Source organism: Narcine bancroftii, chromosome 7 (genome assembly GCF_036971445.1).
Source record: "Narcine bancroftii isolate sNarBan1 chromosome 7, sNarBan1.hap1, whole genome shotgun sequence".
Lineage (NCBI taxonomy): Eukaryota > Metazoa > Chordata > Chondrichthyes > Torpediniformes > Narcinidae > Narcine > Narcine bancroftii.
The window spans coordinates 194,795,085-194,818,555 of NC_091475.1; the positions used below are offsets into that span (position 1 = coordinate 194,795,085).

Genomic DNA, 23,471 nt, shown 5'->3' on the forward strand with positions numbered 1-23,471 from the left:
ACTGTTTCGACTTCTAACTGTAGCAGTCCCACCGTCAGCGCTCAGCACTGCACCCACCCCTCCGCTTTCTGAGTGTTGGCCCGCTGCAACATTGAAACCATGGATTTAATGTAAGCTTCGCAGTGGCAAAGCCGTTGTTCCCTGTAATTTGCAGCCTTGTTGGTGTAGTCATGGTAGCTAGAACCCTGTGTGATAGTACAGATTCTATCACCAATGTGTATAGGTACAGATGGTAGTGTAAGATGACTGTGGTTGGCTGAGAGTGTAGCCACACCTACTGGCAGGTAGGATTGCTTCATACTTAAAGGATTGCTCCTAGCCAGACCAGGTCATTCTGGACTGGTCAACCTACTTGTGATACGCTCCAGTCTTTCAGTTAATAAAAGCCTTGGTTTGGATCAACAAGTTTTTGGTTCTTTCGACGCGCTCTACCTACTGGCAGGTCTTAAAGGATTGCTCCTAGCCAGACCAGGTCATTCTGGACTGGTCGACCTACTTGTGATTCGCTCCAGTCTTTCACTTAATAAAAGCCTTGGTTTGGATCAATGAGTCTTTGGTTCTTTCGACACGCTCTACCTACTGGCAGGTCTTAAAGGATTGCTCCTAGCCACACCAGGTCATTCCGGACTGGTCGACCTACTTGTGATACGCTCCAGTCTTTCAGTTAATAAAAGCCTTGGTTTGGATCAACAAGTCTTTAGTTCTTTCGAGGCACATTACACCCGGTAGAGTCACATGCAAGGAAACTTTCTGTTTCGTTTTCTGACTAAATCCTGTTCTTTTACACTTTTATAACCATTCAGGTGGTGTACCAAATAATGCAAAACACAACTGCCTCAGCAGACTGATGGTTTTCGAAATATCTTTTTAAAAACAAATCAGTAGCTTGGTTGGTGTGCAAAAGCAAAGATCGGTATTTTGTGGTGGAAGTGCACAAATGCTTTAAAGCACAGCGTGGTAAAGGTGTTTTAACTTTAATAATCTGTTGCAGCAGGCCATGCTGCAGAAACATGAAGTTCAGCACCTCGAGGTTCAACAACAGTTTATGGCCTATTGCTATCAGGTTCTTGAATGTCCCCTTACCTATACCAGGACCACAAAAATACCTGTCTGCACTCTTCAAACACCACTTTTTACATCTTGTACTAAACATAACAATAATTGTTTATATTTACTATATCTATTTCTATACTGGTGTAATTTAATGTATATTATGGGAATTGGTGTATTCAACATATGTATTTTGTTGCCACAAATAAAAATTTCAGTGCGTATGTACATTGTACATATTTGTCGAATCCACGCTGCTGAAGATCCAACTGCACAGGGTAGGTCACGTCTCCAGAATGGAGGACCATCGCCTTCCCAAGATCGTGTTATATGGCGAGCTCTCCACTGGCCACTGAGACAGAGGTGTACCAAAGAAGAGGTACAAGGACTGCCTAAAGAAATCTCTTGGTGCCTGCCACATTGACCACCGCCAATGGGATGATAGCGCCTCAAACCGTGCATCTTGGCGCCTCACAGTTCGGCGGGCAGCAACCTCCTTTGAAGAAGACCGCAGAGCCCACCTCACTGACAAAAGACAAAGGAGGAAAAACCCAACACCCAACCCCAACCAACCAATTTTCCCTTGCAACCGCTGCAACCGTGTCTGCCTGTCCCGCATCGGACTTGTCAGCCACAAACGAGCCTGCAGCTGACCCCTCCATAAATCTTCATCCGCGAAGCCAAGCCAAAGGAATCATCATTAATAATTATTAAGATTAATTTCAAGAATAGCTGGGCCTTGATACTCTCACAATCTTAACCAGCCTGATGCCATCTGGAGAAGGATTTATCTTTGTCATGGTTCATCCCAAGCAGCTACACAACAGAACACTCTGTGATTTACAGATTAACTCCATGGACACACTTAGAGATGGGCATCAACTTGGTCTGCCTGAAACTTCTAGCTCAGTGATATGCCCCTGTGTCAATAGGTACATTCCAGACTGTGGGAGTACTTGCTGAGGGATAAGCCCTGCTGCATCCAGTGCAATGATTGTGTGGGGAAAGGACCACAATCTTTGGTCCTTCTGCCACTGCACTCAGTGGGAAAGCACTTCAATCATGGAAGGGTGCATTGACTCTGGGAACCACATGGGTGGTAATCCTGCTGTGTTTAAAAACAGACGTGTGAACACTGCCAGGTGAAGAAGACCACCATGCAAATAAAATACGATGTCGTGAAATATTTGGTAGAAAAAAAATAAATGGACACTTTTTTAAATGGGGGGAAAATTGAAAATCCCCAGATGCAAAGGGACCTGGGAGTCCTCGTGCAGGATAGCCTGAAGGTAAACTTGCAGGTTGAGACAGTGGTGAAGAAGGCAAATGCAATGTTGGTATTCATTTCAAGAAGAATAGAATATAAGAGCAGGAATGTAATGTTGAGGCTTTATAAGTCACTGGTGAGGCTCCACTTGGAGTATTGTGAGCAGTTTTGGGCTCCTCATTTAAGAAAATGTGTGCTGAAATTGGAGAGATTTCAAAGGAGGTTCACCAGGATGATTCTGTGAACGAAAGGATTATCATATGAGGAGCATTAGATAGCTCTTGGCCTGTACTCGTTGGAATTTAGGAGAATAAGGGGGAAATCATGGTGAAACATTTCAAATGTTGAAAGGCCTGGACAGAGTAGATGTAGAAAGGTTATTTCCCATGGACAAGAGGGCACAACTTCAGCAATGAAGGGTGTCCACTCAGAATAGGGAGGCGTAGGAATTTCTTCAGCCAAAGGTTGGTAAATCTGTGGAATGTGTTTCTGCAGGCTGTTGTGGAGGCCAGATCATTGGGTGTATTTAAGATAGAAATTGATAGATTCTTGGTTAGCCAGGGAATCAATGATTATGCGGAGAAGGCCGGGTAGTGGGGCTGAGTGGAGTGGGGAAATGGATCATCTCATGATTAAATGGCAGGACATACTCAATGGGCTTATGGTCTAACCATTAACACTGAACATGCAAATACAATAGTACTAAGATTGCAAAGATCTTTGAACCATGTGTTCTTCTTTTGTTGGAAATAAGGTTTAGTTTTGAACTTAAAAAAAATACCTGCCTAATGTTAATGCATCATTGAGTGTGAACTCAAGGGGTCAGAATTACCTGAGAATTAATTTGAGTGAAGGTATGTGGTCCTCTTCCAAACTACCAACTGGAGTTTTGAGTCTGATCATTATTCAGTCTGGAATGAAGGTCCTGCAGTGATCCTGTGTAATCAAGCCAATCTCAGCATCACTACAGGGAAACTTGTTGGTGCAGGGAAATAAGAGAGGGAAACAGAATAAGGCCATGTGATTAATCAGGTCCGCTTCACCATTCAAAAAATGGCTAATATAATTTTCCCTTTAAACCCATTTTCCTGCCTTCTTCCCATGGTCTTTGATGTTTTTCCTAATCCAGGACCTATAAACGTCCACTTTAAATCTACCCAATGGCTTGGCCTCCGCAGCTGTCTGCGGCAACGAATTCCACAGTTTCACAAGTTGAAGAATTTCCCATAATTTCTGTTCTAAATGGATATCTATTTATTCTGAGGCTGTGTCCTCTGGTCCTAGATTCTTCCACCACTGGAAACATTCTCTCCACGTCCACTCGATTCAGGCCTTTCGATATTCAGTACACTTCAAAGAGATCCTCCCTCATCCTTCTGAACTCTAGGGAGTAACAGCACCAGAATATTATACCTTCCTCATACATTAACTTTCTCATTCCTGGGTGGAATTCTTGTAAACCCTCTCTAGTCCCTCTCCAATGCCAGCACTTTCTTTGAAATGGGGCACAAAACTGCTCACAATACTCCAAATGTGGTCTGACCAATGCCTTATAAAGACTCACCATTACATTTTTCTGCTTTTATATTCCAATCCTCTCAAAATGAATGACTTCCTTTCTATTGACTCAACCTGCATGCTAACCTTTAGGGAATCCTGTAATGAGACTCACAAGTCCGTTTGATTCTCTGCTTTCTGAATTCTCTCCCCATTTAGAAAATTGTGTCTGCCTTTATTCCTTCCACTAAAATGCATGGCCATACACTTCCTTTTTTTTAAATTTAGACAATCGGCATGGTAATTGGTCCTTTCGGCCTACAAGCCTGGTGGGAGGAAAATGAAGCCCTCAGGGGAAAACCCACGCAGACATGGGGAGAATGTACAAACTCCCTACAGACAATGCTGAATTCGAATCCCAGTCTCATTGCAGACGCTGTAACAGCATTGCGCTAACCGCTAGGCTAATCATGCCACCCTATGCTGATTTCTATCAGCCACTTCTTTTCTCACTTTCCCAACCTGTCCAAGTCCCTCTGCACACTCCCTGCTTCCTCAACATTACCCACCCCTTCACCTGCTTTGGTATCATTCCACACTTAGCCAGAAAGTCAAGAATTCCAGAATGAATCAGAGGTTCTGAGGTCAGCATTCACAGCCCAAGGACTCCCTGAGTTCCAATGATGGTTCACACATTCAGGTGGACCCAAATATACAAACCATATTACAGTATGGAAACAGGCCATCTCAGGCCCTCTAGTCCACATCGATTTAAGTGAACTCCACTAGTCCCACCTACCAGCTCCCTCACATCCATCCACTCATCCAACATTCTTTTAAATGACAAAATTGACCCTGCTGCAATCACTCTCTGAGTGAGAAGCTTCTTCTTATGTTACCTCTAAAGTTTTGCCCCCTAACCCTTAACTTATGGTCCCTCATTCCAATCTCACCTACCCTCAAGGGGAAGAGCCTATTTGCATCTACTATGTCTATCTCCCTCATAATTTTTTATAGCTCTATAAAATCCCCCCCCTCAACCTTCTACGATCCAATGAATAAAGACCCAGTCTACTCAATGTTTCTTTGTATTCTAGATACTGCAATCCAGGCAACATTTTAGTAAATCTTCTCTGCACCCTCTCTACCTTATTGATATCCTTCCTATAATTTGGGGACCAGAACTGCGCACAATATTCCAAACTTGGCCTCACCAATGCCTTGAACAGTCTCAACATCTCTTTCTTCTTTTCCAATGTTTTTGGCGAAGGTCCTCATATTAACCTTCATCTAGTGGGGAGTCTGTGTGTTTAACCTCCATGGTGGAGGAAACAGTTGCTAAAGGAAAAGCCTTAAGGGGGTCTATGGGTCCTTGGTTGCCATTAGTTCGTCCACTGTGGCAGTCTACTTCCACTCTGTCACAGGATACACCCTAACTGAGATGCCAGATGCTTGCAATTCATGGACGCTGACTGAGCCTCCTGCAACTTAACTTGGAAGGACAGATAAATGGCTCACAAAGCTGTAACCTCACAGAGTCAAAGACCTGGGTTCAATCCTAACCTTAGATGTTCTCAACCTAGAGTTCATGGATCTTCCCATGTCTAATTACATCAACATTAAGAAGCCTGATGGCACAATATTGCTTAAAAACAAGTGTAAAGTCCAGAGCACTGAAATCACTTAGAGATTCACTTGTATTATTTTGGCTGAGATCAGCCAACAAAATAAAGTGCAAAGATTAAAACTGAGATTTTACTCAATGAATCCTGAGGTGTTTTCAAGTGATACTAGGCTGGGAAATTATATTAAATTGTCAATGTGAAACAGGCTTCATGATCATTCCTTTGTATTATTGCTGATTGTACAAGCCTCTGCTCCATAATATTGCGTTTTTAACTCCAGTGGATGAAAATGGCACATTTTATTTAAAATAATTTTTTTCACACTATAATGCATTGATATTTTTAATCTATAACATTTTGTGAGTATTGATGGAACATCTACAAAATACTTTGAAGTAAAACCATTTTATGTGTGACATTACACTCACTTGTGAGCTTTTATGTTATTTTCACTACAGTCTTTTACTTCACTATTTTGGAGAGGGTGGAAAGGAAATTTACCAGGATGTTGCCTGGATCGGAAAATAAGTCTTATGAGGCAAGGTTAACAGAGCTAGGTCTTTCTCTTCAGAATGTATAAGGATGAGAGGTGACCTAATAGAGGTGTACAAGATTCTGAGAGGCAAAGATAAGGGAGGCAGCCAGTGTCTTTGTGGTAAACCACCATCATGCCATGATTGGCTACTGAAAGCTGGACATGCCTCCCAAGACCAATCCTGCCCATAGCCCCTTACATGTTCCCCATTCTACTCTGCCTTGATCTGTCAATGAGGTTGATCGATGTTCCAGTCGATAGTTAATAAAAGTCTATCAGTTTTATCACTTCATTCTTTTGTGATTGTTGATGGTGCATCAGTCTTTTTCCCAGGGTGGGAGTAGCAAACACCAGAGGATATCTGTAAAAGGTAAAGGGAGGAAAGTTTAAGGGAGACATCAGGGGTAATTTTCTAACACAGGTAGTGGTAGGTTCCTGGAATACCTTGCCAATGGCTGTGGTAGAAGCTGGGACATTAAGGGTATTTAAGAAACTCTTAGGCAGGCATATCTCTTTCTCTTTGGCTTGGCTTCGCGGATGAAGATTTATGGAGGGATATGTCCACGTCTGCTGCAGGCTCGTTGGTGACTGACAAGTCCGATGCGGGACAGGCAGGCACGGTTGCAGCGGTTGCAAGGGAAAATTGGTGGGTTAGGGTTGGGTGTTGGGTTTTTCCTCCTTTGTCTTTTGTCAGCGAGGTGGGCTCTGCGGTCTTCTTCAAAGGAGATTGCTGCCCGCCGAACTGTGAAGCGCCAAGATGCACGGTTGGAGGCGAGATCAGCCCACTGGCGGTGGTCAATGTGGCAGGCCCCAAGAGATTTCTTTAAGCAGTCCTTGTACCTCTTCTTTGGTGCACCTCTGTCTCGGTGGCCAGTGGAGAGCTCGCCATATAACACGATCTTGGGAAGGCGATGGTCCTCCATTCTGGAGACGTGACCCACCCAGCGCAGTTGGATCTTCAGCAGCGTGGATTCGATGGTTGCGGACTCTGCCAGCTCGAGTACTTCGATGTTGGTGATGACAAGGAAAATGGAGAGTCATGAGGTAGGAAGGGTTTAGTTTGTTTTGGTAAGAGTATAGGTTGGCACAATATTGAGGGCAGAAGGGCTATGTTCTATTCAGGGAAAGCAGTCTTGTGATTATAGCACTGCCTTAATAATCCAGTAATGGTGAACTCAACAACACATCAGTCAGTTATAACAAATATAAATAGTGAATTTGCACAATAAACAGTCAATCTACTGGCTTTGTGTTAAAACCCCAGCATTAACTTCCAATTCTCCACACTGCTCATTCCAACACAACTTGCTGTCCCACTCCACTCCACTCCCACCCCATCAAGATTGAGACAACTGAAGAAGGGAAACGAATGCTCATTGCATAGAAATTGGTCAGTAATTTTGGGTTTATACATATTGTACTGCAATACATTGAGCAAAAGGATGGAAGAAATGATAATAACAGCCTCCATTCGGTTTCTCATTCTTCATGTTTATGGAAGAACACCATGTCACTTCTATGTGTGGCGATGATAAAAGCTTACACTCGACTGGAGGGAGAACTAACACTTTTATTAGCTTAAAACACAGGTACGGTTCACAAATAGGATTCAGAAGGGTTTAGGCAGGGAACCAGGGTTATATATGGGCCCCTGGGGGAGGGGCCAGAAGGCAGGGCCAGTCGTTAGTACAGGACACTTCTAGTGAATCCCAGTTCACTACATTCACCCCTTCCTTCAGAATTAAGGGGCTGTGGATGAAGAGAACAAGGATCAGAAGCCGGTAATAGACACAGAAGAGAAATATTTACAATACTATTTACAGATTCACGCAGTCTGGGGGTCTGGAGATCCTGGTGGAGCGACTTAGCACCAGGGGGCCATGGGCTCCTTGAGTCTCTCGGTCTGCCTGTGATGGAAGGGTAGTGACCTGGGGCTCCAGCTCAATGATAGGGGATTCATTCTCCTCCTGAACCGGGTCCCCTGAGGCTCTGAGCGGGTTTGGGGAGAAAAAGCTCGGTAGCTCATGGGGCAATGGATCCTCAGTTCCGGCAGGTGCCAGGTCCCTGATGGAGACGGTGTCCTCCCAGCCATCTGGGCACTCCACGTAGGCATATGTGGAGTTGGCATGGAGCAATTTCACCCTTTACACCAGGGGGTCAGTCTTGCTTCACCTTACGAGCTTCTTGAGAAGGACCAGACCAGGACTAGTGAGCCAGGCTGGGAGTGGAGTCCCTGATGCCGACCTTCTGTCGAATGTAAACATGAACTCTTGAGGAGTAGCATTGGTCACAGTGCAGAGTAGCGACCGAACTGAGTGAAGGATGATGGGGAGGACATCTTGCCAGCGTGAGTCTGGAAGGCCTCTTTGCTTTAGGGCATGTTTGACAGTCTTCCAGATCGTGGCATTCTCTTTTTCAAACTGGGCACCAATTGAGCCATGCCTGAGGCACAATGGAGAAAGGGTTATGAGGAAGGAAGAGGCTTCATTTTTTTTTTAGGGTTGCATGGTTACCCCCTGGCAATCCAGGTTCAAATCCGGTGCTGTCTGTAATGAGCTTGTACATACTTCCCGTATATGCATGGGTTTCCTCTGGGTGTTCTGGTTTCCTCCAACCTTTCAAAATTGTTGGAGGTCAGTTGGGTGTAATTGGGCAGCATTGGGCTCTTGGGCTGGAAGAGCCTGTTACCGTGCTGCATGTCTAACATTTATATATAGGTCAGCACAGTACAGGCTGAAGGGCCTGTACTATGCTGTAATGTTCTTTATCCTAAGAAAGAAAAGCAGACATTCTTAAAAGTCGAGTTCCATTCGGCAAGGAGCTAAAATATAGGCTGAGGCAAACAATCGCAGAAATAGAGATTTGTCAGCTCAGTGTCAAAGAAGATGGTGGTATTTAAACAATTAATCCTGAGGGATTGGCGAAATATGTATGTGCAGAAAGTTTGAGGGTGCCAATAAAATTACTTTGTTGTGAGATTTTAAGTCCAAAGCAATGGTCAGTTGAAGGAATTAATCGCTCCTGTAGGATTATGTCAGACACACGTTCATTGATAAGTTGATCAAAGGCGTCCAAGAATTTGCCACTCAGAGTTGCTGAATGGGGAAACAGATTTAGACATACATGCTTAAAGCACAGTAACAGGTAATTTCGACCCACGAATCCAATTTACACCCCATTAATCTACACCCCAGGTACGTTTCAATGGAGGAACAGTTCATCACACATGCAACACAAGGAGATTTTGTGGATGTAATTTTACAATCTCAGGGGAGAAGTGTATGGTTGAGTCATAGGAGAGAGTTTCATAGGCTAATTTTTCCATTCACAAATTTGGAACTGCATCTAACTGTAAACCTGTATTCAATGCCTAAATTGCTGGAGGAGAGAGACATTTATGTTTTGTCCTCTCTTGTACTCCCTTCTATCTTCACTTTCTTTAGTTCTACAAAGGGTAACACAGGCTTATGTTTGTAGCCAAACATCTTTTGGAAAATATATGTTGTAACTTGCTTTATTTTCCATTTCCAGTATTTACAGACCAATTCTATAATATTCTGCACTGGAAGTCATTGTGAGTGGAACCCTAGTGTGTTCCACTGGCCAGACATGGACTGTACTTGTGACTCTTGACTAGTAATTGGCGCACATCTCCTGTGAATGGCTTCTGAATGAGAAACAACAAACTCTGCAACAGATGTATATATATATATATATATGTAATTTTTAAAATCCAAATATGATTCACATTTTAGTGTCATTTAAGTAATTATTTGCCTTCTATTAATACAGAAGAATAATACATGCTTTACTGCTCAAGTAGAACATAATTGAATCTTGTATCATGAGTAAACATTGTCACGGTTATTTGCTACAGATATTTATTTCCTCAAGGTCCATAAACCCTATATATGTAATTAAAATTGCTGCATATCATGTCCATTCTAACAGTCGGAAGCAAAGTTATCAATCAGTAAATGCCATCTGTTATGTCACAGACCACCAGCAATAGAAATTCACCAAGACAGTTTTATTTTCAGAACAATATATTTATTAATAATTACCAATAATATAACATCTTACTTAAATCTACACCAAATATGTGTTAATATTGTGTGTGTGTGTGTGTGCAGGCATAAGCACAATTCTGGAAAGTCATTCCTGAAGTTCAGAAATCCTGTGATGAAACTCAGGCTTTTAAACTGATGCTCATAAGTAATTATGAAGGAGGTGAGAGACTGAATGTTCAGACTGCCAAAAACTCATGAATCCTTGTCAATTTGCTTCCAGAGAAATGTCTTTTCATACGAATGATTTTCACAACTCCCCTCTTCCTTGTATATGGGAAATGAAATGTGGGACTTCCACGATGCTTTCAAAACCCAGGCATGGGCCAGTAGAAATGACCATCATAATGGTCTCGATCCAATGCATGAATTTTCCTGTTTCCTTTACCCAGATATGGGTCAATCAAAATGGCCATTACAATGGTCAGGGTAATTCAATAATTGCCCTGACAAGAAGAATCAGCAGAAATGTCCATTTCCACACAGAATCACTCCACCTCTTTGTTTTACAGATGGGTGGCTGATCAATACTGAATTCTATTTCTTTAAGTGTCCCAATCACATGACTCATAATCACATGACCCTCTCTCACCAACTGTTTTCCTTGAATAAACAACTATTGTCCTTGGTCTTATTTGAGAGCATCAACCTTTGTTTATAGTTTGGACATGATGGTGCCATGCAGTCTGTAAAGGTTGTGAAAACTATAAATGGTTGCAGCCTGCACCAACCCCCAAAGGGACACTCACTAAATAAAACAGGAGCTTGTAATACATCACCATACAAAAATAAGTAAGTTTGTTGTAGGTAACAGCACCCACATATCAACTTTTTCCAAAGTGCTTTGCTTAGCTCTCCAGCCTTTTGACTCAATCGAATATTCATTTGAAAACAAGGATAACATTGAATGGAACACCTGAAAAATATTTAAAAAATACCAAAATAACCCTGCATGGGTGAAGATCTGAAATAGTACTAATGGTGGAAATAGGAAGAGAGCTGAAAAAATGAGTGTTTCAGGTTAATGGTCTTAATGCATCAAGAAAAAGAAAAATAAGTTTAAGTTGTAGCGACGGGGAAAGGCAGAGACAACAAAGGAAATTCTGTCATTTCTAAGTTGTAAATGGGCTGTGTTTTCCCTAAATCACTCCCTCCTCTGAAACTTAAAATGTGCCCGTTTTCTAATATTTCCTATTACTGTTAAATGGTCCATCAGCCTCCTACTTGTCTCCAATGACACTGCATTTTCTGTTCTTATTTTGTAAAATAAACCTCCTTGCCACAATATTCACTTGCCAGAATATTCACTTCTCAGACAAAAGGCAGTAACTTTACATTCTACTCATGACTGGCACCCCAGTCTTCTACTGAATGATTCCTGCGTGAAGCTTTAATCGCCTTTCTGAGGTATTGTTTGTTCTTACTGGCATATGTAAAAGGTTCAGTGGTGTTATCAAAGACGACTTGGATAATTTTCCCATCATCTGGGTGATATTTATCTCGCAGCAGCATCAAAAACAATTTGCTCACTAGTTACTTAATATTTGTGGGATCTTACTGTGCACTAGTGGTCCGCACATATACTATCTCACAACATTATAGAATTAAGTCTCAAGTATATTTGAGTTGTCCTTGGTGAAATGTGCTTTATAAATGCAGACTTCACTCTTACTGTTCTAAGATTACATTTTTGCTGCCTTTTTGTTGTTTTTTGAATGGTTATACTTTCTGCTTTATTCTTCCAGATGTATCTGGATATATCTATCTCTGAGGCAATTGCCATAATGAGTGAAACATGGAAGTCTGCAGATGCTGTGATGTTAGTAATAACACAGTAGAGGAGCTCTCTCCTCCATGGGGACTGCTCCCTCCGTGACTCTGTTCGCCACTCCTCCCTCTCTACCAATCATCCCTTGGCAGGGAGTCTATCTGCACCAGCTCCTCCTTCCTCACCATCATTTGGGGCCCCAAACCGTCCTTGAAGGTGAAAAAGCACTTTCCTTGTGAATCTGCAGGGGTCATCTACAGCATCCGGTCCTCCTGTTGTGGTTTCAGAGAGACTGGGCACAGACAGGGACCACCCATTTAAATTCCCCTTCCCATTCCTCTGCTGACATGTCTGCCCTTGGTCTCACAATGCCAGACTGAGACCACCTGCAAATTGAAGGAACAACACCTCACCTTCCGTCTGGGCACCTCCAACTGGATAGCATCAACACTGACTTCTCCGGTTTCTGTGAAAAATCCCCTCTCTCCATCTTCACCCCCTGACTCCTTTCCTCTAGATCTCTCTCTCTCTCTCGCTCTCTCTCTCTCTTCCCCCTTTCTCTCTGTCTCCTTTTGGACCTTTTATTATATCCAAAACACACCTTTCATTTGGTGTTCTCACGGCTCTGCCTCCCATTCTTTCACCTTTCTCTCTCAGTCTTCATTGAGATGCCTGCCTGCTTTTTGCTTATGCCTTGAAGAAGGGCTCAGGCCTGAAACGTCCGTAATAATATCTTTACCTCCTATAGACGCCACATGAGTGGCTGAGTTCCTCCAGTGTTTACTGCAAGAATGAGTAGAATGAGTTATTGCTATGGCAAATACAAATTTCCTAGCAGTGATAGCAGGTGAAGGATTGAGATGCTGGCAGGAACATATGGGTTAAATAATAAATGATAGAGAAATGGAAAGGAGCTTGCAAGCTTAACGATGATTCATTATAGTACTAGTGGACATCTCGACTGCACTCTCTGAGTTATCAATGTCTCTTTAAATTTGCCAGCTTCTGTTTCCTTTCTCACTTTGTCTAGATGAACATCTTAGCATAGAAACAACTGTGAAATATTGATCCACATTCAAGAGTCTGGGTCATACAGCACAGAACAGGTCCTTAATACTTCTCGTCAAATATTTTTTACTTCATGTAATTTTTATGGGATGATCGCATGGCTACCAATGATTTTTCATGGCCCTAAACTCCCCTTGCAAAGGTGACTTTAAACGACTACAGTCCTCTGAAGGTGTTTTCACAGCAGGGAGTTCCATATTGATGACGAGGACAAAATATGTCCCATTCAGGACGGTATACGACCAGAACGGGAGCCTGGAATGGTGTCCACCCAGCTTCAGCTACCCATGTCTCTCTCACTGGTAGAAGTTGCAGACGTGGGTCAAGTTATTGGTGGTAAAACACAAAATTCAGCGGACACTGTGGGTTGAAGTAAAGCACACAAAATGCTGGAGAAACTCAGCAGGTCAAACAGTGTCCTTTATATAGCAAAAGTAAAAACATAATCGATTTTTATTGGTGTAGTCTGAGGAAGTATCATATGACCATATAACATATAACAGTTTATAGCACGGAAGCAGGCCATAATGGACCTTCGAGTCCGCGCTGGTTCACTTGAACAACTCCACTAGTTCCCCCCTCCCACTCTTCGCACATAACCCTCCAACTCCATATATGCCAAACCTCGGCAAACTCCCGAGGAGGTAGAGGCGCTGACGTATTCTCTTCAATTCATACTCAAAGACTTTGAGGTGATGAGCTTGGACAGAAGCGAGTGTCGCTCCTGGAAAGTCTTTGGAACTATCCTTCAGGAATGGAACAAAAGTAAAAGCAGTTCTAGAGTTTTATAGAATTTAACAAGAATGGTGAGTCTTAAACTTCAACACAAAGATACGCGCAATGCATTTTGTAGATGATACCTACTGCAAATAGTGTTGCAATGGCAGAGTGTGCAAATGCTTGGGGTGATAAATGCGATACCAATCAAGTTCATGTTCAAGTTTATTTATCATCCAATTGTACAATTACAAATTGACAAAACAGAGTTCTCTGGCCTTCAGTGCAAAACATGCAAACACACAACCAGACATAATACACATAGTGACAAGCGATATACTGTATACGCAGGATGAATATACATATAAAATATATAAATAGTAGGGTCTCAGCTGGTTAGTGTGTGCAGTTTACTTTGCCGTTCAGCATTCTCACTGCCCGTGGGAAGAAGCTGTTTCTCAGCGTGGTAGTTCTGGCTGTGATGCTCCTGGCAAGAATCGCTGAAAGATGCTGTGTCCAGGGTGGAGGGGGTCCTTAACAATTGTGTGTGCCCTCTTGAGACAACGATCCTGGTAGATCCTGTCGAGGGGGGAAGGGAGACCCCAGTGATCCTGTCTGCCACTTTTTTTTAATAGTCCTTAAAGTCTTAAAGTGACCTGCTTTGTCTTCAAAATTGCTTATTCAAAACAGCCACCTGCCTGCCACCCAAGAGCAGGGTTTGAAGCAGTTAGATTCTTGGTGGCATTGTGCTGGGTCTTGAAATAAAGTCATTTAAAATTAACAGTGAAGAAAGAGACCACATGATCCATTTAAGTCTATAAAGAAGTTCCTAACCTAATTTCAAGTTTTATTGCAGTGCAATAGGTTATGGCTATTTAAATAGACTTTCAAGTACTTCATAAATGTAACGAAGGTTTCTGCTTTTGTGACCCTACGAGAGAAATATTACTTTCTCATTTCCACTCTACTAATTACTTTAAATCAATGATTTTTGGTTTTTGACCCCTCTGCTCAATGAAAAACTTTAGTATCCTGTCATAATATTATACACCTCAATTAAGCATTGACTCAACCCCTTCTGGTTCCAAAGAAAACAACACTAGGTTTTTCAATCTTCTTTCATGGCTCTGGTTTCCCAGACTTGGCAATATCCTTGTAAATCTCCTCTGCAACCACATCTTTCCTGTAATTTGGTGACATATATGTTTACTGTTCTCAAGCCGTGGTCTGATTGAGTATTGCATATCGTTCCAACGTAGTGTGCCAGTTCTTGTATTTTTTACCTCAATTCATATAAAACAAATCTAATATGATTTTATGTTAGACAATAGTGTGTCTGCGATCTCTGGTTCCTTTTCTTTGGCCTCAGATCCACATTGTTTCAGAGACAATTTTCCAGAGGCTGTGGTCAACATTAGAGAATTAACAGTTATTTATTTTTATAAAGTTGGAATTGAGAAAATATGTTGTTGTCTGATTGGCTTCATGTAGAAATACCAAAAGCTTGACTCCCAGCAGCAACAATAATTTATTTTTCCATGGCCTTTTGAACTCCCACTCAATGCTCAAATTCATGTCTGTTTCCAATGGAGAACAATCCACAGTGTGTGTATAAGCAGGAAAAAAAAAGGCAACAGATATTTATAGAAGTCCCTTGCAAAATGGAAGCAAACCTGGAGCGATGCATTTGAATATTCTGCAAATGACGGCTCTCTTGATCGATTGCTGTCATATAAGGCCGGCTTGCTCAGTACAAGCATAAAACACGACAGCACAGAAAAAGGGTCTTCAGCCCATCTAATCTGTGCAGTTTCTCAGCTTTGTTGTACTGCTCAGACTCCATGAGTTCTGCAGGTTTCGCAGCACACATAAGCTATCAATTTAGTGAACTTGAGATTTTTGCAAATAATCTAAATGGTAGCAGACTTCAGAATTTTTTTTGCAGGTTTATCTCAGGCACTTTTTATTGACATGGCAGTCTGCTTTCTTTAAAGAAACCCTAGGAGAGAATCTAATTTTCCATAAATTGTTGCCAATAGTTCAATTGTTTTATTTGCCAGTTGAGTTCATGATATTGTTAGATCACAGCTGGAGCATTCAGTTCTGGGCACCTCACTGCACGAACCATGCAAAAGAACTTGAGAGAGTTTTTCTTTGTGGAGAAGGACATTGTAATTTGTTAAGGGGATATCCTTCCTAAATAATTTGACAATCTTTTGACAAGATGACTAAATATGGCTATATGAATTTCAGATGTCTTTTGAAAAGGCCCCACTTGGAAAACTGGTCCAAAACAAAAGGGCCCATGAAATCCAGGGTAAAATGGATTTGAAATCAACTTAGTGACCGAAGGTCACTTTTATGATTGGTCTCATGGGATCCATGCTGCACAGCAGTGATCAGCATGTGGATTCTTGTTGTCAGTTATAGAGTAAAACCCTTAGACTCTGGCATCTGTGGGGATTGGTAGATGTTGGAGAAGTGCATTTGCCGTTGCTTGAGATTGCGTGTTGTGTGATTCGTGAACTAACCGCTAGGGGTGCTAATTTTTTAACTTTTGTATTTTATACCTATTTATTTTCAGCAATTTTTTTTTTCCTGGTTGTTTCAATTCCAGATAACAGGGATGTTTTACTTTATGTGCTAAGGAACTACTGACATGGTCTTTGCCCTCAGACAGCTCCAAGAAAAGTGCAGAGAACAAAACAAAGGACTCTACATCACCTTTGTTGACCTCACCAAAGCCTTCGACACCGTGAGCAGGAAAGGGCTTTGGCAAATACTAGAGTGCATCGGATGTCCCCCAAAGTTCCTCAACATGATTATCCAACTGCACGAAAACCAACAAGGTCGGGTCAGATACAGCAATGAGCTCTCTGAACCCTTCTCCATTAACAATGGCGTGAAGCAAGGCTGTGTTCTCGCACCAACCCTCTTTTCAATCTTCTTCAGCATGATGCTGAACCAAGCCATGAAAGACCCCAACAATGAAGACGCTGTTTACATCCGGTACCGCACGGATGGCAGTCTCTTCAATCTGAGGCGCCTGCAAGCTCACACCAAGACACAAGAGAAACTTGTCCGTGAACTACTCTTTGCAGACGATGCCGCTTTAGTTGCCCATTCAGAGCCAGCTCTTCAGCGCTTGACGTCCTGCTTTGCGGAAACTGCCAAAATGTTTGGCCTGGAAGTCAGCCTGATGAAAACTGAGGTCCTCCATCAGCCAGCTCCCCACCATGACTACCAGCCCCCCTACATCTCCATCGGGCACACAAAACTCAAAACGGTCAACCAGTTTACCTATCTCGGCTGCACCATTTCATCAGATGCAAGGATCGACAATGAGATAAACAACAGACTCGCCAAGGCAAATAGCGCCTTTGGAAGACTACACAAAAGAGTCTGGAAAAACAACCAACTGAAAAACCTCACAAAGATAAGCATATACAGAGCCGTTGTCATACCCACACTCCTGTTCGGCTCCGAATCATGGGTCCTCTACCGGCATCACCTACGGCTCCTAGAACGCTTCCACCAGCGTTGTCTCCGCTCCATCCTCAACATCCATTGGAGCGCTTTCATCCCTAACGTCGAAGTACTCGAGATGGCAGAGGTCGACAGCATCGAGTCCACGCTGCTGAAGATCCAGCTGCGCTGGATGGGTCACGTCTCCAGAATGGAGGACCATCGCCTTCCCAAGATCGTGTTATATGGCGAGCTCTCCACTGGCCACCGTGACAGAGGTGCACCAAAGAAAAGGTACAAGGACTGCCTAAAGAAATCTCTTGGTGCCTGCCACATTGACCACCGCCAGTGGGCTGATATCGCCTCAAACCGTGCATCTTGGCGCCTCACAGTTTGGCGGGCAGCAACCTCCTTTGAAGAAGACCGCAGAGCCCACCTCACTGACAAAAGGCAAAGGAGGAAAAACCCAACACCCAACCCCAACCAACCAATTTTCCCCTGCAGCCGCTGCAACCGTGTCTGCCTGTCCTGCATCGGACTTGTCAGCCACAAACGAGCCTGCAGCTGACGTGGACTTTTACCCCCTCCATAAATCTTCGTCCGCGAAGCCAAGCCAAAGAAAAAAGAAGAATCACTAAGTTTGCAGATAACATGAAGATTAATGGTGGTGTTGATGGTGAGAAGTGTAAACCTCAGCTAAATATTATACCAACGATTTGGTAAGATGGGCTGAACAATGCCAGATAAGTGTGAGATGATGAATTTTGGGAAGAGTATGAAGGCTAGAAGGTGCATAATTAGTCATAGAGCTACAGGAAACTCTAAGGATGGACCTATTCAAGACTAAGATATCATTTTGGATAATGTCTTCATTAGCCAAGACATAGAAGTGTAAGGGGTGCTGAACAAAGTGCCGACTCTCTCTTTGCCTTATGGTAGACAAAAATTAAAGAATTTCATTTATGTTACATTCTAAATGTATTACAGGACAATAATGGAACCTTTACCTTTACCTTTCTTTTCCCATTGATAATTTTGTGGTAAATTCAGATTAAATTGGTACATATAAGGACAGGCACTTCAAATAGCAAATGCAAATGCAAAACGATTGTCTCCAACAATGCTGAACCATTTTTCTGCCTCGACCCACTGACCTGCACCCAGTCCATAACCACCATACTGTGGTGCGCTATCAGACAGAAGCAAACACACAAAACCTAAAGACTGCACAACAGGCTCTATTTGACATAAACTTCCACAGAGCCAGCTGTGAGGAGAGCTGCTGTAAACTCTGAGAGTATCTTCGAAGGGCCGGCTCAGGCTTATATCCCGGAGGTTGATTGACAGTGGGGCTTGGTCTATTCAGGTCGGCTGTTTGACAGCTGGTCAGGTGTTGTCTTGTCCCCATGCTCTTCTGTAGGTAAAGAGGATGTCCCCTGCAGTAGGCCAGTGGTGTACCACCACACATACCCCTCCCATTCATGTGCCTATCGAAATTCTTCTTAAATGTTAAAACTGAGCACACATTCTCCACTTCAGCTGGTAGCACACTCCATACTCCCACCACTCTCTGTACGATGAAGTTCCCCCTCATGTTCTCCCTAAACCTGTTACATTTCACCCTTAACCCATGTCCTCTGGATTGTATCTCATCGACCCTCAGAGGAAAAAGCCTATCTACATTTACTCTGGTCAGTGGCACTGGGCAGAATAATAGTTTGGCACCAACCAGAAAAGCCAAAGGGCCTTTTTGTGCTGTAATGTTCTATGGTTCTACCACATTTTGAATCCTTCCATCAGGCCAATTTTCAATTCATTTATATGGCTCACCTTGTATCTCATATGAACAAACCTTCCTACCATGTCAGGCTTTATCAAAGGTCTTAGTAAAGTCTTTATGCAAAATGTCCACTATCCCTGTCCTTATCAAGCCTCTTGGTGATCATAAACCTCTATCAAACTTCTGAGGCATGATTTCTATGCAAAATGCCAAGCTGCTTTTCCCCTTATTTGTCTTTGCCCATCCAAATGCAGGTAAATCCTGTTTCTCAGAATCCCCTCCAGGATCTTACCCAGCACAGAGGGTAGGCTCACTGGCCTGTAGTTCCCTAGCCTCAAATAAACACTCAACATTAATCACCCCACTATCTTCTGATATCTCACTATGGATACCTCACTAAGATGATGCAAATTTTTCATTGGGGCCCCAGCTTCCACAATGTCCAAGGATAATTGATCAGGCCCTGGGGATTTATCCACCTGAATATGTTTTAAGATTGCTAACACATCCTCTTTGGTAATTTGAATATGATTCAAGACATCACCACTCATTTGCCATAATCCCCCAGCTCCCATGATGCTTTCCACAGTATTACAGGTGAGAAGTATTTAATTTTCAGACCATGAGGCCGTGCCACCCAATTACACCTAATTGACCTACAACCCCTGTATATTTTTGAAGGGTGGGATGAAAGCGAGCACCCGGAGTTCACTCATGCAGGGAGTACATATAAATTCCTTAAAGTCAGCGCTGGATACGAGCTTCATTTGCTGGCACTATTACAGCATTGCACTAACTGCTACGGTAACCATGCTGCCTGTTTAAGACCTTGCTCACCTTTTGAGGATCCACACATAGACATACATTGATCATTATTTAAGGGACCTTCTCTCCCTATTTGCCTTATGTTTGTAATGTACCTGTAGAACCTCTCAGGATTTTTCTTTTCATTGTCTGCCACAGCTATCTCATGTATTCTCATAGTTCTCCTGTCTTCTGCCAAACACAATCTGCAGGAGAATGTCAGCAGCAAGGTCAAGCAAGGTCAGACAGAACAAAAGAATGATCAACGTTTCGAGCTTTATCGAGACTGGAGAAATGTAAAAGGGAAGCTAGTGTAAAAAGGACAAGGCAGGAGGGGTGAGACAGGGATTGGAGAACCAATTTGAGGTGAACCATGATGGACAGAAGCAGTCGATTGGCAGATTTCAGAGAAAGGGAAACAGACAAGAACAAAAGAGGGGTCAGGTGGAGGAAGATGAATCGAGCAGTGTGGAGTGGTTGATTGGAAGACAAAGTGCTGGAATCAGACAAGAAGATAAGGTAAAGATAGTGCTATAAAAGAGAAAACAAATGGAACTAGAGGGTAGGGGAAGGATCCAATGAGGCGATGGGGGTGGAGGGGAATGGAGCCAAAGTGGAATGCGGATGAGAATGGGTTGGGGTGGCTTGATGGGGTCTGTGGGAAAGGGGGAAACAGAGGGGGAAGGGAAGAACAGAAGGGGTACAGAAAAAGGGAGAGGGGACTCACTACATGAAATTAGAAAAATTTATGTTCATTCCATTGGATGTAGACTGCCCAGGTAGAATATAAGGAATTATTTATCTAAATTATGTGATATGTTAATCTAGCATTGGAGAAGACCAAGGTCAGATAGGTTAATGGGGAAAGGGAGTTGAAATGCAATGCAACCAGGAGCACCAGATGGCCATTGCGCTCGGAGAGTAGATGCTCTGTGAGGTGGTCTCCAAGACTGCATTTGGTCTTACCGACATAGAGGAAGCCTCAATAGGAGCACCAAAAATAGTAGATAAGGTTAGAGGAGGTGCATGTGGATCTTTCCCTCACTGGGAAAGAGGTCATGTTGCAACTCTACAAATCTCAGTCTCTCTTATTCCAAAGTAAACAATCCAGGATATGAAACAGCACTTCTGTAGAACACTACAGTCCAGTACAAGCAAGCCCTTCGGCCCTCAATGTTGTCCCAATCTATATATTCTTACCAAATGTTTTAAAAAATGAAACCCTTCCTACCTTGTAACCCTCTATGTGTCTAATAGTCTCTTAAACGGCCCTAATATTTCAGTCTCCACCACCATCCCTGGCGACACATTCCAGGCACCTCAATGTCTCCCCTAAACTTTCCTCCCTTCACTTTGTACAGATGTCCTCTAGCTTTTGCTAATCTTGCTCTGGGAAAAAGTCACTGGCTGACTGCCTTATCTATGCATCTCAAAATCTTGTAGATCTCTATTAAGTCTCCTCTTATCTTTCTTTGCTCCAAAGAGAAAAGTCCCAGCATTGCTAAATTTGCCTCATATTTTCCAATCCAGGCAGCATCCTGGTAAATCTCCACTGCACCCTCTCCATAGTTTCCACATCCTTCCTATAATGAAGTGACCAGAACTGAACACAATGTTCTAAGTGCACAAACTATCAGAGGCCTGGACAGGATGAATACGAATCCCATATTTAATTTGACAGAGAAATTTGATAACTGGAGGTCACGGATGGTTGGATGGAGGGGAACAGAGGGTGGTGGAGGCCTGAAGCTTGCTAGCTCAGAGAAGGATAGAAGCAAAGTGAAATGATGAAGGGTGCAGATATCTCACAGCTCCAAATAGCTGGTTCAATTCCGACCTCGGTACTGACGGTACGGAGTTTGCATATTCTCCTTGCAGCAAGTGCTCCAGTTTGCTCCCAAATAACATGTTAGTTACTAAGTGAATTGGCTTCATCTAAATCTCCCCGGGTGCATGTAGATAGCAATTGAATCACAGGCAGAGTATATGGGAGAATTGGTCGCAGGAATATAAATAGGGTACTGAAACTGATGGCAATGCCTCGAACACTACAGCGGTTCAATGGTCTCAATGAGACTTAATGGTCTCCTTCTCTGTCAGGGAATGCCCAGGGCTGCTAGATCAATGGACCAATGCCAGACTGGACAGTGACATAGAACAGAAAGTTCTCCGATGGTTAAAAACTCAAATTTTTTACTGAACTCAGGCCGCCATCAGTATGACATTCAACGATCCAAGTCAAACTATTTTATTTCCATTGTCTCATCAAAGTAAATGCCGGATTGTACAGAGAGTTAATCATTTGCACACAAACTTGAACATAAAACCTTTCATCTAATTCCTAACCCTCCATTTGTTCAAGCACTTTTAATTCAAGCCCTTTTAAAGTGTATTAATCAATATCATAGAGTAAACTGCTTTCAGGAAAACAATCTTGTTACGAAAGCATCATCTTGGGGATGTGGAGCATCAGAATTGGAAATACTTGGATGGTCATTGACCTGAAAGTTAATTGTTTTTCTCTTTTTCCAGATAGTGTCTACAGCATTTGAGTATTTACAGCAATTTTTTCTTGTTTATATTTCAGATTTCTGGCATTGTTGAATTTTGCTTTTGGATTTCCATTGGATCCACTGCTGCATCTCACCGAGGACTGCCCATTGCCAACCCTGGAGAATTCTCCACCTCTCCCCAAAAGGAATTCCATCTGTCTCTTATACCATCCATCTTGAAGATGCAAGAGATTGCAATGCTGGATTCTGGAGTAAATTCAGTGCTCTGACCCATTGAGACCTTCCAGCAGTTTGTTCCCATTTCCCTGGTGTTTGCTTGGGTGACATGTCCACAGCTGCATCTCCTTCCTAACCATTTTTGAAGATTGATACACTGTTTGCCTTTGACACACTCATGAACATAGATAACGTCAATGCACTCAGTGATTCACAAACGACAGTTCTTGTTGCATTCTGAGAGCCACGCTTAATGTTATGATGGTGTATCAGCATGCCCTTCAGCACAAACTCACTCTTTCTTAGTGCTGTCCATCACAAAGTGTGAAGGGCACTGGACAAAGTTGTGAGCGGTGCCGGACAAAGTCTAGGGGGTGTTGAGCAAAGTGCCGACTCTCTGTTTGCTTTATGGTAGACAAAAATTAAAGAATTTCATTTATGTTACATTCTAAATGTTGTATTACAGGACAATAATGGAACCTTTACCTTTACCTTTCTTTTCCCATTGATAATTTTGTGGTAAATTCAGATTAAATTGGTACATATAAGGACAGGCACTTCAAATAGCAAATGCAAATGCAAAACGATTGTCTCCAACAAGAGGGATGTAATTGTCTACCGTATATTTGATAGAATTATCGTTACTGGGCCTTTCACCACAAATATCCTGTGGTCATGGACTTAAATAGTCCAGTAATGTAAATATAGGAAGAAGCCAGAGAATGGGTAACCCCTCCAAAGACCTTCCTTGCAAGGCACTGAAAGAGTGTGATGGAATACTGTTCATCTGCCTGCATGGAAGTGTGCCACCCTGAGATAGTACAGATCTATCACCAATGTATATAGTGTATATAGTTACAGTATCTAGACTGTGCTTACAGCGATTGGCTGAGAGCTTAGTCACGCCTACTGTCTGGGCCTTAAAGGGTTGTGTCCCTAGCCAGGTCGGATCATTCCGGACTGGTCGGCCACCTGTGAAGAGCTCCTGTCTTTTGCTAATAAAAGTCTTGGTTTGGATCAACAAGTCTCTGATTCTTTCGACGAGCTCTACACACCCCCAACATGATTTTAGACTCACAGAATCCAGGACAAAACCTCC

General features: G+C 42.7%; 1 protein-coding gene across 1 annotated transcript in view; it reads right to left on the reverse strand.

Moving 5' to 3' along the window:
- atp10a (ATPase phospholipid transporting 10A) overlaps nucleotides 1-23,471 on the reverse strand; it is a 252,799-nt gene that overhangs the window by 176,363 nt on the left and 52,965 nt on the right. The window lies entirely within an intron of this gene.